This window comes from Phalaenopsis equestris, unplaced genomic scaffold (genome assembly GCF_001263595.1).
Source record: "Phalaenopsis equestris unplaced genomic scaffold, ASM126359v1 Scaffold001268, whole genome shotgun sequence".
Lineage (NCBI taxonomy): Eukaryota > Viridiplantae > Streptophyta > Magnoliopsida > Asparagales > Orchidaceae > Phalaenopsis > Phalaenopsis equestris.
In genome coordinates this window covers 1-9,716 of record NW_018165707.1, presented here as the reverse complement: position 1 = coordinate 9,716, position 9,716 = coordinate 1, and the positions used below count along the sequence as shown (strand labels likewise).

Genomic DNA, 9,716 nt, shown 5'->3' with positions numbered 1-9,716 from the left:
TATATATATATATATATATATATGTAAGTATGTATGTATGTATTAAGAGAGATAGAGATAGAGGGAGGGCTCTAATTTTAGTTCCTTTTCCTTGGTTCTCTCACTCTAACACTTGGCAAAGGAACAAAATAGAAGGACAAATTACATTACATGAATCATGTAAGACATCATAGAGAAGTTTTTAATGCAGGTCTAAAATGAGATGAAAATTTTGCAACAAATGCATAGAATTTTACAATAAACAAGCTATTAATCCAAAATAATAATTGGCTATCCTTACTGAAAATAAAAAACTAGAAGAAAATAATCTTGAAAAAAATTTTATTGCCTTCTTTAGAAATTATCTATTATAGTTAAAGATCACAAATGCTTACTACCGAGCTAATATTTCACAAAATTGGCAAAAATCTAGATTGTAACAAATCTGACTAATAAATGTCATTATTAACCAAAAAAAATATAAAGAAGAAAAATAAAAAGCTAAAAAGTTAAGTATATAGAAAGCAAAACCAACACTTTTATAAGGCAATAATCTCTCCCAAAATTCCTTCAAATCTCTTACTAGATTTCAAAACTTGAATCCTAGAAAAAAGATTTGAATGGTTAAATAAAAATCATATTTATCAATTAAAATGGTCTATAAATACCACATTTACTTATTTATAATCACAAAAGTTAACTAAGAAACAATCCTGGAAAATTGATCATATCAAAATATCAATTAGAATAAGTAAAAAGTGCATAAGTGATTGCTAAAAGTAAGTATCAATGTTGTACTACATTGTACTTAGGATTTGTAGATCGATCACAATCCAAATAAGCAATAGGCCACACAAGTTGCAACAAGCATGGAGCAAATGAACAACTATATGCTAATTATGCATGTGCCATAAGAACCAAAATATCCAAAAAGCACCAAATAAAGCCTCAAATTACTCAACATTTCCATCTTAATGGTGGGACATCTTTGACACGTACATACAGACGAAGACACTAATTCAACCAAATTTTAAAAGTTTAAATTTAATATGTAAAGGTATATATTTCAAACTATAATAAATCATATTTTTTTACTTATCTAATTAGAGATCTTTGAACTATATACTTGGTCCAACTCTCATATCCGACCACCCTCGTATTTATAACCCGAAATAAGGAATTTTAAAGTGATATGAAAAAAGTCGAATAGTAAAATAATGATGGGCGAGCTAGTGGAAAAAACCAAGGGAGGGAGAGCGGCAAGCACATGCACAAATTAGTCCTTCTTTTGTGATTGGAGTTCAACCAAAGCATGCGAGTGTGCACAAATAGAACTGTCGGTCATTTAATCAACTAACTAAGAGGTCTTGATGAGTCAAAAAAGTTGTTCGAGAGATGCCAAGGGAGGATCAGAGAAGAAAAGTTCGCCAATTTCTTCTGCCACTTCTTTTCTCATTATCATCACTTTTATCTTAATATACTTAGGGTAGGTGCATAACAAAAGATTTATCTTAGCTATATATGTTGTTTTTATGTGATTATAGATTTATTTACATGAATGACCTATAAAGTATTTTTATGGACCTTTGAAAAGAAATTTAGTTTAAATTAACCTTTAATGTCAAATAATCTTAAAGTTTATTAACCAAACCAACATGTCCACATGGTGACAACTTTATAAGAAATCATTGGATTTCCATGATATTTGTGCCAACCTTTCCTAATTCAAGGTAGTGTATTAAACCAACTATATATGCCTACACATATAAAAAGACATCAACCAATGGTTAAAGAATCCATTACATAAAATAAATATAGTGAGCATTTGAGTGATATACTTGAATGTGGACACTGATTATTTGTTAGTATGGATTCTTTTTAATAAAATATATTAGATGTTGAGCATCAGTAGATTAATTTCAATATGAAAATCCTACATTTCATATATCATATTCAATTGTTAAATTATAGCAAATATTTTTAATGATGCCCTTTCTTTGCTCATATTTATGCTTTGTACCTTGCCCATTTATACCTTACTAAGTCAAGTTTCACCTACCAACTTTATTTCTTACAAGCACCTTTTATTTTATAAATTTTAGATTGCTAGTTATGTATTAATTAGAAAATTTTTAGATTCATGCTTTTAGGCTAAACATTTGAGATATTTTATTTTATATTTTCCTAAATAGATTAATATGATTTTTTTTTAAATTTAGATGCTCTAGTAATTTTAAAAGAGGATAAATCTTATTGAAATAATATTTAAATAGATTTGAATTATTTCTTAATTTTCAGTTTATACCCTCCTATCAGGTTTTCACAAGTTTCTTCCAGTCCTGGCCAGCAAAGTGAAATGAATAATATTAGAGCATAGGTTTTGATTTCTAGGCTTTGGGATTTTTCGTATGGGTAGAAATTTGATGTCTTAAAAATAATACTTTTCTTATTGAAGTACAAATACTAATGGACGAATATTCACAGATTTCCATGTGTAGACTCTTAGTAATTAATTGATGGAATATGTGATTTCATTAAGAAGTTGATTTTGAAATATTAATAGACAAATTTTTAGAGAAATCAAAAGCTGGCATTGAGATGAACCCTACTGAAATAGAAGTCATAATGAATTAACTAACTTCAAAGTTCACCCGGATTCGCCAATTTCATGATTTGGCTTCATTCTACCAGAGATTTAACAGAATTTTAGTTCTATTACAGAACTTCTAACAAAAATCCCCAAAGCAAACAAGATTTCATGATCAGATGAAGCCCAAGCCAGTTTCGATGCTTTAAAGAAGGAAGTTATTTAGGTAAATCTAGCTCTTCTAGAGTTAATCAAATGTTCAAAATTGAATATGATGCCTCTAACATGGGGATTGGACCAATGTTGATTCAGGGTAAAACCTCATAACCTTTTTTAGTGAGAAGCTAAATAGTTTTAGGCTAAAGTACTCCACCTACAATGAGTTTTATGTCATTTTGGGAGCTTCTAATCATTTGGGTCATTATTTAATGGTCAATAGTGTCACCTTCTACATTGATCATGAGGCCCTAAGATTTTCTAATTGCTAGAATAAGCTAAAGGGCTCAATCACGAAATTGGGAGTCAAAATAAAGTAACTAATATGTTGAGTTGCCATTACTAACTGATCACTATAGTCAAAGTTTGACTTTAAAGTATTGAAGGATATGTATGCTACTAATGCGGGCTTTCACGAGATTTAAACCCATTGTCAGAACAAACTGTACGAGCAGTGCCACAGATTAGATGATTCTCTATTATACCAAAATATGGTGTACATTCCAAGGAGTTCTTTAAGGGAGTCTAGTTTACAGGAGGGTCGGAATGGAGATATAACAATACATTTTTATAGAGATAAGTCTCTTTCCTTTGTGAAAGAGAACTTTTATTAGCTAAGATTGGTACGAGATATGGAGATGCATGTTAGGCAATACATGGTATGTCATATAGTTCAAAACTAGGAGCAGAATGTGAGCCTATACTTTGCTACCGTTTCCAGAGCTGCCTTGGGTGGATGAAAGCATAGACTTGGTTATGAGTCTGTACAAAACACAAAAAAAAAATAGGAACTCTACTATAGTAGTGATAGACCACTTCTTCGAGATGACACTTTTTTGTAACTTATCACAAAACAATGACAGATACTTCACATATTGCAGACTTATGCTTCAAGAAGACGATCCACTTTAACGGTGTGCCAAAACCATCACATCATATAGGAATGTGGAGTTCCTAAGTCACATGTGGAAGCCTTCATGGATAAGATAGGTACAAAGCTCCGGTTGGACATACTGAAATAGTGAATCAAAGTTTAGGAAGCCTGCTCAGATGCATTTGCGAAAGAATATCAAGAAATGAAACTTGATTGTTCCTTATGTTAAATTTGCCTACAATTGATCCACCAATTAGTCTACATGCCACAATCCTTTTGAGGTTGTCTACGGATGAAATCCCCCCAAACTTTAAGATTTTGTACATATGCTTCCAGTTATTGAGCTTAATACTGATGCAGAGACCAGGGACAGAGAAATCTAAATTTTACAAATGTAGAAGAGGAAGAAGATTTCCACACAAAACACAATATCAAAATAGGTTAACAAATCCAGAAAGACTATGATTTTCAAGTAAGAAGATATTGTGCAGATCAAATTGAAGAAAGATAATTTTCAACATATTCATTTGAAAAATTTAGACTTAGAACTGACAGTTACATGAGGGATGTCAAGGGGGTTAATGACAACACATAAAACATACACCTATTAGGTGACGATAATATTTTTGCTACATTCACTGTCGTTGTCCTATTTTCACACTATGAGGATTAAAAAGTTTTTTAGCATAACAGGTGAAGCCTCTCCAACCAGAGGAGAAAGACATGGGCATTGTTTGTCCCAGATGGATGCGAGAAACAAATGAGTCAACTCATTTAATTCTTGATTAGGTCGATTAAGAGAATTCCACCCCCTTGAGCTAGTCGATCTTCTATAGGGGTTATCAATTATCTTATTTAGAATATTATTAGGGCTTTCTTTGTTGCCTTTATATAAATTTGCTTAAAGCTTGATTTATAATTTTTTATTTTATTTTAATGTTATTCGAGATTTTCTTCTTTAGCTTTCTCCAATATTGAGTGTTGTATCATATTCTCTCTCTAGTGGTGTAATTGTAGCATGATCAAGAATAGTTGATGGATCTTCCTCAACATTTGTATATTGTCGATTTTGTCACTGATTGGTGTTCCTTGTTGTTTTTCCACTATAAAACAATCATAACCAATTTTCCCTTCCGATCCTTATGGGTTTCTCATATTTTTCCTCCATATCATACGACAAACAATCCCAAAACCTATTATGATCCGTTCACACCATCTAGGAACTCATAAACGGTGTGATGCAATTAGGTCATTGGATTGATAAAAGATAAAATATAAGGGTGTATGATACAACAGTCGCAAGTAAACATGCAACCACCATCCAAAAATAGTTCCTTACACCTATGATGATGACAAGGAGGATGATTAAAATGTTATTTTGAATTGAGAAATTTTATTTTTTTACTATATAAATACAATCTATGTTGTATCAAATATTTGGCGATCGTAACTACAAATTTTGATGTGACCGTAGGAGAGAAACATATAATAAGATACACTCTAGTTCATTTTGTTAATCAATATCTCTATAGTATCAAGTTACTTAACACTACAAAACCATTTCTTTTTTGTTTTCTTCATTCTATACATTGTTTATAGGGGTTCGAGCAATACGCCTAAGGCGTGCCTTGAACCGAGGCACTCAAAATTTGTTGGAATGCTTAAGCCTCACTTTCACTCATAAGGCTCACGCTTTTTTCTCTAAGGATGCCTTGAAACATTTGAGGCGGTGCATCAATTTGTTTATTTAAAAATGATTATAATTTATTATATGATAGACTACATAAATGCCACATAATACTTATGTATTTACAAATCTAACACCAAAATTTTAATATTTACTTCGATAACATCCTAATCTTCACCATCACATCAAAATATCACTAATATTAACTTTTCTCAAGTTAAAACAAACCATTTCAAATATATGTTCTAATGTGATAATGAAAATAAATTGTTATATAAATATATATCAAAATTTAGGTGTTGTACATGTAAATATATTTGCACTATGTGATGCTTTTATAAGTCCCCCATTATATTATTAATATATTACTTTATAATATATTATATTATATTATAATTAAAACTAATATATTTGATATAATGCCTAAAAATAGTCAAAATATTATTCAAGCATAATTAATTTATTATTTTTTCCTAAATTATATTACATCTTATATTAATTAATAAAAAAACAAGAAAAAAAAGATGAATAAAGATTTGAAATATGCTAATAAGAAGGAATCAAAGATAATAACATTATTATATAAGATAATTCTTTTGAAAATGAAGATAGTGATAATGAGACCGTTGTGAGGCTTAATCCTGCTAGTATATTTAAATTTTAAATAAATGCTTACCTTAGATCTCATTTCACTTTAATTTTATATCAATATCTAACATTATGAATTATGATTTATGTTTTAATAAAAATAAACAAAATAGATATATTGATAGTTCTTTATCAAATTTATGAGTTATTTTTTAATTTTGAGTTTTTTTTCCTATTTTGAGGTTTATGATTCGATTTGTCTCAAGTCCTACGCCTCACCTCTCTAAGAGAAAATGCCTCAATTTATGATTTCACCTTTTTAGACATTGATTCAATATTTCAAGAGGATTTTTTGAAGCAAACCCAAAATATTATTTTATGAAATTCCAAAGTGTATCTGTCATCATCAAAATATGGATGGTTATTGGTGAGCATAAGTTGGTAATAATAAAAGCAATAAGAAATTGGAAATATTACGAAATCCATTCATATTTCAAAATTTAACATATGACCAAATTCAAAATGTACATTATACCTTTAAATATATGGATTCAGCGTTAACCCTAGAAGGCCCTTTATGCTCTCTTGAAAAGCTTAGCTACCAAAAATCCCCCAAGTTCCCACTTGCAAATATTTTCCAACCACCCTAAAAAAATTTGAAAAAAAAAAGCTTACTAGCAATGATCAATTTATTTTGATATGCTCTCAGCTCTACACAAATTAAATATCCGTGTGTAGGCCATTTTGTATTTTATTTTTGTTTTATACTAATCTAGTATTTTTGCTAAGTTACTTTTGTGGAAAAAATTAGAGGCAACACCAAGCCCGCAACTAAGTTCAAAGATACAATTCGATGAAAGAAGAAACTTGTGAAGGTTTCTTTGCCAACATGGAGTAAAGGAGTACTTATAGTATTTTACAAGAATTCTAGATGACTTATTACACATAGGTGTGAAGCCAAACTGTTGAAAAACCTAAACATCTCTGATTGATTACTCTATCTTCATTCATCACTTCTATTTACAGTGAAAAATCACTTTTGTATCATAAAGATTTTTTTAAACTAAGATTTTTTTACAACTAAAATTTTTAAATGTCATATTCATCAACATTTTTGGATACGACCAAACCATCAAGCAATACAAAAATAAAAGGTTAGTGCTGAATGTGAGTATTAGAGCACCTAGAAAAAGTCTCCAAGAGTTCAATTAGCCAAAGCATTGGGACGGTGATTGCAATGATGTACACACATACTTGGCTCATATTTAATTGTAAAATAGAAATGTACATAATTTATAGAGGGAATTATGGAACCCATACGATTTTTCAAACATACACTCTTCTTTCTTGAGAGTCGAAGAAACTAATTAATGACATGACATAGTACACTCTCCTCCTATATCCATGGTCAAATAATAGAGATGCGTCAATGAAAGTATCGAATAAGTTGGTAATATTATTGATGATGACAGTCGCTAGCGGCAACCAATTCAAGAAAGGAAACAAGAAATGACGGCCATAACTAAGTGGATAAACTCTTGCTGAGTGGTGGCTTAAACCTAGACTATTTTGAAGGACAACAGAGCCTATACATCTATGTTTGAAGAACAAATGAGCGTAAACATCCAAATTGTATCAAATTTGACCTAATTCATTGCAACCATTACTAGCTTGCTTTTGCAATGCTTGAAGCAACTCACGAACCTGGAATAAGCCATAATATTATTTATAGTTTAGGGATTCATGCTAATCTTGATAGAATTTTTATGGGCCCAATAGTAGGCCCTTACTTTTGAACCTTCATGTAAGACCAAAAATATATGCCTTACAAAAAAATTTTCTTCAGTTATAGTGGAAGTAATGACTGTTGAAAGAAATCCTTCGTAGACTATAATTTATGTTGATTATTTTTATCATAAACTTGCTGGAATTTGACTAGTGAATTCTCAACAAAAATTCAAACTATGTCCCACCATTTTGACATATGACCGCATGTTGAAGAGTGGGCATGTGTAACTTGGAGCTACATCATTACATTTTGAATAGCAAGCCAGAGAGAGTGGAAGCCACCATGAATTTCATCTCCCATGAGACTTAGATTGGGATGCATCCAAAGCTCCTCTTCTTAGTTGTCAAATATGAACTTTAAAAACAATGTTTTATGGGAATTGGTATGTGTCAAACCTAATAATGACATATTGATGGGACGCACAACAAAGTGTCCCATGAAATATTGTAGACTGAACAAAATCCTCCTCAAGATTAATGAAGATAGGGTAGCGTAGACTCCATAAACTCCTATAAGTTGTGCAAGCTCCATTTATTCATTGGGGTTTGGTAGGCTAGACGTACCCTTTGGGGACATACAACAATTGGAGCAGGAAAGGTTGCAATTATTAATGTAATTGGGTAGGCTCCATAGACTCCATAGAACTGATTAGACATCATATACCTGTTGAAATTAGGTACGCACCTAATACATTTTGGAAGTGAGTAACCTTCTTATAGTAATCACGTTGTCAATACATCCATAATATTTAGTGTGCTTCATAAACTCATTAGTTGGGCAGGCTCCCTACTACCATCAAAGTTTAGTAGGCTAAATATAACTATTGTAGTTGAGTGGGCACATTGGATGAGCTTCATATATCTGCTAAAATTTGCTAGGGCACTATTAATAAGATTTAACCGTTGGATTTTACTAAATCCAACCAAACATAAAAAAGCACAAGTTCTATGGATTTATGAAATTTCGGATTTAAGGTCCAAATTTTGCCTTTGAATCATGTTAAATCCGGATTTAATAAATCTAGCAAACAGGTGGATTTATTAAATCTGGATTTACTAAACCCTACTAAAGCTAAATCTTTCCTGCAGCCAAACACCCCCAAAAGATGGGTAGATACCGAAAATTCATCAAAGATGGCCCCAGGAGCTTCAAAGGGCCACATTTCCTAAAAGGGAGCTATTGGAGCCTCCCTTACATAAAAGGACATCCTCGAAATTCTAATCACGCTTTTTCCCAGACTTCTCTAGAGTTTACAACCAGACAAAAAATCATAAAATTGCCCAGATTACCCAACACAAACTATCGCATGTTGAATTTGCAGGCAAAACGATCCAACCTTAACCGAAGAAATAGTTCAGATCCCTTCACGCAAATCGTAGAAGAAGCCTGCGCAAAACATTTCTTCTCTTCAATTAGAATCATTGCATCAAACACAACATTCTCATCATAAATGCACGAATAAGGCAGTTCGCAAATGTAATGATAGACAGACAAACAAAATCTGGGATTCCTTTAGAAATTCAAGAAAACCTTCATGATCGAACGTTCTGAAGAACCTTAGTCCTGCTCTAAGACAACAGTTCCCTAAATTCAAAATAAATGAATAAAAATGAAGCAAAAAACGCTGCCGCATCAGATGACGATACATACCTCACAAGCAAAGCGGTTCACACCAAATACTTTCTGAAATCAAAGAAGAAAACCAGCTAAATTTCATGAAAGAAGAACAATTTTTCCTTCTGGCGCTAAGTCGTGCTTAGTACATGCTTCAGTGGGTGTACGTGGCTTTGTACTGAATACGTGTAGCTAAGATGATGCTAGTTGGGATAGCGCGTGCTGAGCCGTTGGATGAGTTATCGACGGTCTGGATGGGCTGATACAATCTCAAAATAGAAATTTATTAGCTATAAATTAAGGATAACACAAATAAAATTAGTTAAATTTATATAATTTATGTTAAGATTATTTTAATTAAATATGCCAATTAAAAAAAAAA

General features: G+C 31.5%; 1 protein-coding gene across 1 annotated transcript in view; it reads right to left on the bottom strand.

Moving 5' to 3' along the window:
• Positions 1-9,497, bottom strand: part of LOC110033719 (SNF1-related protein kinase regulatory subunit gamma-1-like) — a 27,252-nt gene extending 17,755 nt beyond the window's left edge. The window contains 1 exon segment of the mRNA XM_020737779.1: positions 9,371-9,497. The gene's annotated coding sequence lies outside the window, so the exon portion shown is untranslated.
• Between the last annotated feature and the right edge of the window lie 219 nt (positions 9,498-9,716).